Genomic DNA, 9,062 nt, shown 5'->3' with positions numbered 1-9,062 from the left:
TCCAGACTATCTGCTTTGAACTGGATTATATGGCTGTGTAGATGCATATAATCCGGTTCAGTGCATATGACCTGGATTATCTGCCTTCATAATCTCAATTATATGGTTATGTAGAAGAACCCATACCCTGCCATATAAAATCCAGACTATCTGCTCTGAACTGGATTATATGGCTGTGTGGATGCATGTAATCCGGTTCAGTGCATATGACCTGGATTATCTGCCTTCATAATCTCAATTATATGGTTATGTAGAAGAACCCATACCCTGCCATATAAAATCCAGACTATCTGCTCTGAACTGGATTATATGGCTGTGTGGATGCATATAATCTGGTTCAAAGCAGAAAATGTGGATTATCTGCCTTGATAATCTGTCTTCTATGGCTGTGAAGAAGGGGCCTTAGGAAACTATAAATCCTAGGAGTAGGCCCACATGTCCCAGCTTCTGGAACATGGCCAGGCAGCTGAAAAACCTGCAGCAACCCAGCCTCAGGCCCCTCCATTTCCCCCTCAGTTGCCAAGTTGGCCCAGGCCTGCCCTGGAGACATGCCTGGCGAAATGCTGGGAAGAGGGACGGGTTCCTACCTGCCCCGTCTTCATGGCTGAGAGGGTCCCCAAGGAGGTGCATGGCAGGGGCACAGGCCTGCTCGACCTGCCAGAGCTCCTTCCAGCCACGGAGGGCTGCCGGGCGTTGCGAGAGGAATCCAGGAAGGGTGCAGGTGGAGCAGCAGGCCCAGAGGCCTGGCCTCAGGTCTTGTTCAGGGGCAAGAGGGCTGCAAGGGCGAGAGGGCCGAGTGCGAGAGAGGCGTGAGTGGGCCGAGTGCGAGAGGGGCGTGAGTGGGCCGAGTGCGAGAGAGGCGTGAGTGGGCCGAGTGCGAGAGGGGCGTGAGTGGGCCGAGTGCGAGAGAGGCGTGAGTGGGCCGAGTGCGAGAGAGGCGTGAGTGGGCCGAGTGCGAGAGGGGCGTGAGTGGGCCGAGTGCGAGAGAGGCGTGAGTGGGCCGAGTGCGAGAGGGGCATGAGTGGGCCGAGTGCAAGAGGGGTGTGAGTGGGCCGAGTTCGAGAGAGGCGCGAGTGGGCCGAGTGAGAGAGAGGTGCGAGTGGGCCGAGTGCGAGAGAGGCGTGAGTGGGCCGAGTGCGAGAGGGGCGTGAGTGGGCCGAGTGCGAGAGAGGCGTGAGTGGGCCGAGTGCGAGAGGGGCATGAGTGGGCCGAGTGCAAGAGGAGTGTGAGTGGGCCGAGTGCGAGAGAGGCGCGAGTGGGCCGAGAGAGAGAGAGGTGCGAGTGGGCCGAGTGCGAGAGAGGCGTGAGTGGGCCGAGTGCGAGAGGGGCGTGAGTGGGCCGAGTGAGAGAGATGTGTGAGTGGGCCGAGTGCGAGAGGGGCGCGAGTGGGCCGAGTGAGAGAGATGCGTGAGTGGGCCGAGTGAGAGAGAGGCGTGAGTGAGCCGAGTGAGAGAGAGGTGCGAGTGGGCCGAGTGCGAGAGAGGCGTGAGTGGGCCGAGTGCGAGAGGGGCGTGAGTGGGCCGAGTGCGAGAGAGGCGTGAGTGGGCCGAGTGCGAGAGGGGCATGAGTGGGCCGAGTACGAGAGGGGTGTGAGTGGGCCGAGTGCGAGAGAGGCGCGAGTGGGCCGAGTGAGAGAGAGGTGCGAGTGGGCCGAGTGCGAGAGAGGCGCGAGTGGGCCGAGTGCGAGAGAGGCGTGAGTGGGCCGAGTGAGAGAGATGCGTGAGTGGGCCGAGTGCGAGAGGGGCGCGAGTGGGCCGAGTGAGAGAGATGCGTGAGTGGGCCGAGTGCGAGAGAGGCGTGAGTGGGCCGAGTGCGAGAGGGCCGCGAGTGGGCCGAGTGCGAGAGATGCGCGAGTGGGCCGAGGAGTGCGAGAGGGAGCCTCAACAGCGCCCCCCTTGACGTGCGCCCGAAGCGGCCGCTTAAACGACCTCCATTGTTGGACCGGCCCTGATCTCAGGTGAGGTATCTTTCAACATAATCAGTTTGCAGGAACAGGCAAATGTTTATTGATGCCAGAGGCAGAGTGATACATGGTGCTCCCTATGCACCCAGGCCACCCACACAAAGGCAGACATTTTTACTTAGGACAAGAGGCAGAAAATCCCACAAGCACTTTTCCTCCAACTTGGGCAGTTAACATACAATTTAGTTTAGAACACTATGCTGCCCTTTCATGTCACCCCAAATAAGTTGCCTATGAAAGCTACTTCCCATGACGTAATAGCAGACTGAGTCCTGAGTTTACATAAAACATTACCAGTCATCAAGGTCTCACCCATAGATGAATATTCATCACTCAATGATAGTAACATCAGACTGTGTGACCTGAATGTATGTGTCAAACATTACTGATCCACAACTCTAAAGATAAGGGATTCAGCATTTTTTCACACAGTTGCATCATGAGGACCATGGAGCGATCCAACCAAGTATACCTTAAAGCCTTTCATAAGAACCCATTAATTTTTCTTTTTAAAATTAAAAATAGGGATATTCCTGAAGCAGTCTGATATCCACTGTTACAATTCAGAAAGACCCTAGAGAAGACTGTTCACCAAAACTCAGGTAAGAGGGCATTTTTCAGAGAAATAACTAATTTTCAATGACAGCACTGAAGCAGCTGAAGAAGATCTAAAATTTGGAAGCAAGAAAATGATTACAGGACAGTTACCACCTGGATGTTTTAACAGCTGGGCTTTACGGAAGAGTGGTAAGAAGGAAGGCATTGCTGAAACAAACCCGTATCACTGACTATCTGGAGATTACACAAGAAATGCAGGTTACACAGTAAATTTATGGGGAATTCTTCTCTTGTCTTATGAAGCAGAAGTTTAACTATTTTCGCTCTTTCCACCAAATACAGCAGTCAGCATTCTGTTAGGGATGTATGCAAACATAACCTTTTAATGTGTGCCGATGTACTTTTTCAGGTATTGTGGAGGTGCCTTGTTGCCTCTTCAGCATTCAAAGCTCCCATTTGCTGAAAAGTCTCTGAAGGCACCCCACACAACAATTCCATGCTTTGCAGTGAGCAGCAGGATCAGAGAATCTGGCTGGGTCCTATATCTAGGCCAAGCATAATTGCAGCAGTGCCAAGACCTTTGAAGAACTGCTGGATTTTAACTACTGATGTCATCATTTCACATCTGGCTTTGGGGATGGAAGCAGGTGCTTCTCCAATCCTACCTGCTAACCAGGAAACACCAATGGGAGAGTTTTCAATAAGTCACCAGTTTTGTTGTTATTATATTATTCATTTATTTAATATTCCACTTTTTTCCAGCACAGCAGTCAAAGTGTTGCATAACCATTTTAAAGTATGACTAAAAATGTTTAATGCAAAAGTTAAAAAACATTGGAACAATTTTTATATATCAACCCAGATACAAGTTAAAAGCAAATTTAAGCCACATTCACAAGATAATAGTATAGAAACAACACATCTATATATATATAAATTAGGCTTGAGCAAATTTTTTGTTAGTTCGTTAAATTCGTTTAAAATTCGTTTCATAATTACTTTTGAATTGATATTGAACCATCTGCTCACTGCCTTACAAATATTACGAATTTGAATAATAAAAGTACCTTTTTGTTTGTTTGTTTCTGATGTCTTCGGATGTAGCTGTAGCCCCTCTGAGAGGAGAAGCCATGTTGGCATGCCTCTCAGCCAATCAGAGCGGAAGAGGGAGGGAGGGAGAGGCATGGCCATCGATCTGCTAGCATTTTAAAAATGCCATTGAGACGCGCCCCCCCCCCCACCGGCTCAGTAGAAGCCTTCCGCATTGCTCTCTCTTCCCTTCTCTCTCTCCCCTCCCTGCTTCTCTCTCTCTCTCTCTGAGAAAGAGAGAGAGAGAGAGAGAGAGAGAGAGAGAGAAGCAGGGAGGGAGGGAAGAGAAGAGAGAAGAGACATGCCTGCCTGCGCTTGGCCTTCTCCTCTGGAGCCGCGTGTTTGGTTTTGCTTCTTTCCAGACTTTCCAGCCACTGGCTTAAAGGGGAATACCAGAGCCAGGCAAGCCTTCCTAAACGGAATCCTTAGAGCCAGAGGATATCCCTTTAAGAGATATCTCCACTGAGGAGATCTCCCGGAAAGGATTATGGCACCAGCTCAATTGCAACAGATTCAGTGCCATGTAATCATGTGAGCTGTAGTTTTACAAAGTCCCTAGCCTTCCCTGCAGAAGAGAGCCAGTACCATGCCAAACTACAACTCCCAGTTTTCTGTCAAATTGTTTTGGATTTCAACTCCTACAATTCCTAACTCCAGACATGGGCAAAATTTGCCCTTGCCTGGTATAGAAGCGTTCTATTCTTCTTCTCCAGACATGCCAACAGTATTAAGTGATAAAATCTTGGGCATTTTTTCCTTTAATGCTAAAAGTTCATAGGTTGTTCAGCAACAGCCTACTGGCTGGGTTGCTATGAGTTTTCCGGGCTCTATGGCCATGTGCCAGAAGCATTCTCTCCTGACGTTTCACCCACATCTGTGGCAGACATACTCAGAGGTTTTGACGTCTGTGCGAAGCTAGGCAAGTGGGGTTTATATATCTGTGGAAGGTCCAGGGTGGGAGAAAGAACTCTTGTCTGTGGGAGGCAAGTGTGAATGTTGCAATTGGTCACCTTGATTAGCATTGAATAGCCTTGCAGCTTCAAAGCCTGGCTGCTTCCTACCTGGGGGAATACTTTGTTGGGAGGTATTAGCTGGCCCTGATTGTTTCCTGTCTGGAATTCCCATTTTCTGGGTGTTGTTCTTTTACTGTCCTGATTTTAGCTTTTCTGTAGCTAAAATTGCATATAAAATTGATTCTATAGGGAGGATAAATGATTGGATTTCAACTCCTACAGCTTAGCTTTCTCTGCCAATAATGGTACCATACCAAACTAAAGCTCCCAAGATTCTGTAGCAGTGAGCCATCTTGGATATTGTAAGGGATTTATTATTATTATTATTATTATTATTATTATTATTATTATTATTATTATTATTAGACCTTGCTCCCAGGAAGGTGCCTTCGCTGTGGCTCCCAACTTATCTATCTACCTTTCCACATATTCTCCACATTGTGTGTATGTATATTATATATACATGAGCCCCGATGGCGAAGTGTGTTAAAGCACTGAGCTGCTGAACTTGCAGACCGAAAGGTCCCAGGTTCAAATCCCGGGAGCAGAGTGAGTGCCCGCTGTTAGCTCCAGCTTCTGCCAACCTAGCAGCTTGAAAACATGCCAATGTGAGTAGATCAATAGGTACCGCTCTGGCGGGAAGGTAATGGCACTCCATGTAGTCATGCCGGCCACATGACCTTGGAGGTGTCTATGGACAACACTGGCTCTTGGGCTTAGAAATGGAGATGAGCACCAACCCCCAGAGTCAGACATGACTGAACTTAACGTCAAGGGATACCTTTACCTTTACCTATACACACACACACACACACACACATGCAGGGACTATATATATATATATATATATATATATATATATATATATACACACACAGTATATATCACACACACCAATTTAACAAAGTTTCAGCCACAAAAACAAAGTTTCTGAAGTAGAACAATGACTTTCACAGTAAAGACAACCCAATTTAACAGGAAATAAGACTTTCAAACCAGGAACAGATTTCTGCAATTATTAAAAAATGGTTTATTATAAAAGCTATGAAAATTTGCCAAAAATCAGAGGATAAGGGAAACGTTCCAAATTTTGGTGAGCTATCAGTGTTAAATGTGTTCTACCACTGTACCAAGTTTGAAGAAGATCACTCAAAAAATGAGGGCGGGAGAGTCCTGTAAAATCTCCCCTCGAGCTGTTTTTTTTTGGCCACTGCGCATGCGCGTCCGCCATTAACGAATTACTTTTGAAACTAATGAATTTTTGTTAATTGCGATTTTTTGGGGGGGCAAAATTCGGAAATGACATCAGAAACGAAACGCTGGCGCCCCCTACTTTTGAAACGAGTTTAGAATCAAATTTTTCATGGATCGCTCAAGCCTAATATAAATGTAATGTGCCATTTTACTATGGAGTAAACAACAAAACCACTGAACCAAATCACACCCAATTTGGCTTCAAAAGACATAGTCATCCAGTCTATGTCTTTCAAACAAAACAAAAAAACCCTAGAAAAATAAAGCCTAAATTAGCGGGTGAGAAAGAGCTGTTTCCCCCCTTTAGAAATGGCTCAGAACTGTAGGCCCCGCCCCCTTTAGGCCCCACCCACTTCGTATCCTAGCAATTCCCTCAGCCAAAATGGCGCCCAGGGCACAGGCAGAGTACACTTTTGCCTCATCCACACTGTCTATAAAATACAGATTATCTGATTTGAACGGGATTATATGGCAATGTACACTCAAGTCCCTCCCACAAAGCTATATAACCCAGAATGCCAAGGCACATAATCCACAGTATCTGCTTTGAACTGGATTATCTTGAGTCCACACTGCCATATAACCCAGTTCAGTGTGGATTTTATACAGCTGTGTGGAAGGGGCCTCATATAATCCAGTTCTGAGCAGATAATAGAAGATTATAAATATAATATAACATAATAATTGTGGTGGTATAATAATACAGAACAATATAATCTCTAAAATCAGGACAGTAAACAAAGAGCAACACTCTGAAAACACGGAAATTCCAGACAGGAAGCAATCAAGGCCAGCTAACACCTCCCAACAAAGGATTCCCCTAGGCAGGAAGTATCCAGGCTTTGAAGCTGCAAGGCCATTAAATGCTAATCAAGGTGACTAATTGCAGCATTCATACTTACCGCACCAAGACTATTAATTATTATTCAACCTGGGCAACCAAGAATTCCACAAGATAGAAAGAGTCAGGCTTGCAAGCAGCAAGACTATTCAGAGTAATTCAAGCTGGCCAAACAATGATTCTCCTACAAAGCAAGTACCCAGGCTTCAAAGCGGTTCTCTGATTGAGGGTGCTACTCTAGCTCACCAAACAAGAATTCCCCTAGCTATAACACAGTCAGGCATTGAAGCTGCAAGGCTATTCAGTGCAATTCAACCAGACCAACAAAGGGTTAACCTTGGTAGAAGGTGGCCAGGCTTTAAAGCAGTGATACCACTCTATACTATTGAAGCTGACCAACCAAAGATTCCCCTAGCTTTGAAGTAGTGAGGCTATTCATTGCAATTCTAGCAGTCCAAAAAACCATTCCCCTGGAACGCAAGTACCCAGCCTTCCAAGCAGCAAGCCTATTCCGTTGCATTCCCGCGCACCAAACAAGGATTCCCAAAAGAAGAAAACAGCCAGGCTTTGAGGCTGCAAGACTATTCACTGCAATTACACCTGACCAACAAATGATTCCCATAAGCCACAGCAACGCATGGCCGGGCACATCTAGTACTCATTAAAAACTCAATCTCTCTATAAATCAAATGCCTCAATAAAAGGTTTTCTCATCCTGATGGAATGACAGCAAGAAGGCGATCAAATGAGATCCACAATTTGTGAGCAGCCACCAAAAAGATTTTCTCCTGTCTCCTCATTAACCATGCCTGTGATAATTGTGAGACTAAAAGACCTACCCCATAGATCTTAAAGCTCAAACAGATTCATATAGTGAGATATTCTTTCAGACAGTCTGAGAGCCCCAACCAATGTGGAGCTTTAAAGACCCTGAGCAGCCCTCTGAATATATGGGCTTGACTGCATTGACCCAAAGCTTGTATTCATTATGAATTGACTTCTAGTAGTCTTTGCTACACACAGCAACTTTCAGTGAATATCAAATTGTTTTTTGTTTTGTTTTTGTTTTTTTAAAAAAAACCCCAAATTTCTTCACACTCGGCAGTCTGGAGATACTCCATAGTTTACTGAAAACTCCAAGTGATTCTGGGATCAGAGCATGGAAAGGGGATGAATCATGTCTACGTGGCCCCACCACTCCTAGCTGGCCATGGAATGCCATCTGAGTACCATGCTGCTATGGGTGCCTCTGAGATGTCATAATCAAGAACCCACATGTGTAATAAGAAAAAGAGGGTTTGGCCATCTAGCAATGGCAGTGGTAACATGGAAATGGTGACAGCCTAGTGGGACAGATCTGGTCTTGGACTGGACAGAAAGAACTCTGCCAGATTCAGCTCCAAGGGCAGGTTTACACTGGCATAGATGTGGCCATATAATTAATTAATTAAACTTTATTTATATCCTGCCCCCTCTCCCCTTAGGGACTCAGGGAGGCTTACAAAAAGAAATATGTTGAAAATATGAACACATACATAAAGGTATTCAGTGGACACAGTCACATTATGCTGGGTGATGTTGGGTTGCAGGCTATGTATGACACAAGATCAGATTAATTGACCAATGATAATTAGGTATTTGAAAGTGCTGAAGTGTTGCTGAAATAAAAAAAAAATTGTGGGGAAAAACTTTTCTGGCAGAAAATAGAAAAGATTTTCAAAGATCCTACATATTCTTTTCAAAATTATTCTTCCATCAAAAATTTGGGACATTCAGATATGAGATGAATAGTGCAGAGAATTATTCTTCCTTGCCCAAGAGAGAAAAAGAGAGAGCATGTATGATGTGAATCTTTCCAGTAGTCTGGGTTGCACAACTTCAGTTTGATGCATGGCAACCAGCATATGCATCATAGGAAAGAATACTTTAAAACAGGGGAAATAAGGCCAATTCTTAATTAGGAGGAAAGAATGAAAGATATTAAGAGGAGGTGGTCCCTTTCTTTCTGTTTCATTTCCTAAAAAGAATAATTGTAAATGATTTTATATTTTAGACCAGGATCTAAATTCTATAACTTACTGTAGATTCATATTTACAGTCTTTTCATGCTTTGACTCCTGTTAATGTGGTGTCATTTAATTAATTTCATGTGACTTGTTTAAATTTTCTAGGTTTAATGGGGCACCATTTAATTTAAATTTAATTTGGCTTGGCTTAATAATAGAAACACTCAGCCAGTAACTGGGACATAATCGTGGACAGACATGTGGGGAGGGAAAGGGCATGAAAACAAGGTTAAGTTGAATGACAAGGTGTTCTCTCTATCAGAGGTTCACATATTCAT

Source organism: Anolis carolinensis, chromosome 3 (assembly GCF_035594765.1).
Source record: "Anolis carolinensis isolate JA03-04 chromosome 3, rAnoCar3.1.pri, whole genome shotgun sequence".
NCBI classification, from domain to species: domain Eukaryota; kingdom Metazoa; phylum Chordata; class Lepidosauria; order Squamata; family Dactyloidae; genus Anolis; species Anolis carolinensis.
The sequence above is the reverse complement of the archived record's forward strand: the minus strand, read 5'-3'. Positions refer to the sequence as shown.